This window comes from Nicotiana tomentosiformis, chromosome 12, assembly GCF_000390325.3.
Source record: "Nicotiana tomentosiformis chromosome 12, ASM39032v3, whole genome shotgun sequence".
Taxonomy (NCBI): domain Eukaryota; kingdom Viridiplantae; phylum Streptophyta; class Magnoliopsida; order Solanales; family Solanaceae; genus Nicotiana; species Nicotiana tomentosiformis.
In genome coordinates, this window is record NC_090823.1 from 109034106 (window position 1) to 109036206 (window position 2101).

Consider the following 2101-nt stretch of genomic DNA (forward strand, 5'->3'; position numbering starts at 1 on the left):
TCACGAGACCTATGAGGTCCGACTCCAACCATAAGCATCCCAATTTATGGTGCGAATACCACGGGACGAACAGTCACCAGACAGGGGACTGCCGATATCTTTGGGAGGAGGTGGCAACGCTATTGAAGAATGGTCATCTCCGAGTATTCTTGGGTGATAGAGCTAAGAATAATTACGGTCGCAACAGAGACAACGTGGAATCTTTGAAAGCAGGAGAAGAAACCCCATGCCAGATGATCAACATGATCTTTGAGGGGGGGAAACAAAATTAAAGGGTTCACCTTTTGGGCTACAGACTCCAGGATGACGATATCACTTTCACGGAGGAAGATGCAGACGGATTGTTGTTACCATACAACGACGCACTAGTAATATCTTTAAATGTGTTAGATTTTATAATTAAGTGTATTCTAGTGGATCCAGGAAGTTCGGCTAATATCATACAATGTAGAGTATTTGAACAAGCAAAACTCACCGGAAGCATTATTCCGATGACAAAACTCCTCGTTGGATTCAACCTTGCAAGCGTGACAACCCGGGGAGAGATCTTGTTGCTCACGAACGCTGAAGGAGTAATGAAATCAACTCTCTTTAAAGTATTGGATGGTGATATGGGATACAACATTATCTTAGGAAGGCCATGGTTACACGAGATGAAAGTTGTACCTTCTACGTATCACCAATTGTTGAAGTTTCCAACGCCCGAAGGAATCAAGCAGATAAGAGGTGACCAACCGGCAGCGAGGGAGATGAATGCAATTTAAGTTTCCAGTAGCAAAGGGAGGAGCGCATGACATAGAAATTATAGGAACCGACACCTACTACCAAGTTAGAAGAGGTTATTCCAGGGGAAGAACTGTCAGAATAATATTAGGTGTCGAGATATTTCCAAGTTCCGGAAGAAACGGACGCAATGAAATCCACGGCAGAGAAACTATAGCAAGTGTCACTGTTCGAAGAATTATTAGAAAGAAAATTCCACTTGGGAACAGGACTGCACCCCGAGCTCATGTCTGGTGTTATTGAATTCCTTAAAATTAACGTTGATTGTTTTGCATAGTCACACAAGGATATGACAGGTGTCCCAACGGAAATAACCGTGCACAAGCTGAGTTTGGACCCCAACGTACCACCGGTACTACAGAAGAAGAACCCTATTACCGAGGGCAGAAATAAATTCGTCAAAGAAGAGGTAACCCACTTACTTAAAATCGGTTCGGTCAGAGAGGTAAGATATCCAGACTGGCTAACCAATGTAGTAGTAGTTCCTAAGAAGAACAATAAATTTCGTATGCGTGTATACTATAAAGATCTTAATAAGGCATGCCCGAAAGATTAGTTTCCATTTCCAAATATAGATCAAATGATTGATGCCACGACCGGGCATAAATTAATGAGTTTCCTTGATGCTTATTCTGGGTACAACCAAATTAAGATGAACACGAAAGATCAGGAAAAGACTTCATTTATAACAAATTTCGGTACATATTGTTACAATGTAATGCCTTTCGGGTTGAAAAACGCCGGAGCTACTTATCAACAACTCGTAAATAAGATGTTTCAAAAGCAAATAGGAAAACCATGGAGGTTTATATAGATGATATGCTCATTAAGTCTTTGAATGTAGGTGACCACCTTATGCATTTGCAAGAAACATTCGATATCCCGAGGAAGAATAACATGAAACTTAACACCGAAAAGTGCACGTTCGGGGTCAGCTCCGGTAAGTTCCTTGGGTTTCTGGTCTCACAAAGGGGAATTGAGGTAAAACTCGACAAAATCAAGGACATAGAAGATATCTCAGATCAATTATCAAACGTGAAGGAAGTCCAAAGACTCACAGGAAGGTTAGCAACTTTGAGAAGGTTCATTTCTCGGTCGTCGAAAAAGTGTCATCGCTTCTTTACATTGCTCAAAAAGAGGAACAATTTTGAATGGACGCCGGAATGCCAATAGGCTTTGAGTGACATAAAGAAGTACTTATCAAGCCCTCCATTGCTCTCGAAATCGAAAGAAGGCCAAACATTGCTAGTCTACCTCGCAGTTTCAAAAATTGCGGTAAGTGCGATTTTAGTCCGGGAGGACGAAGGTACACAGCTAC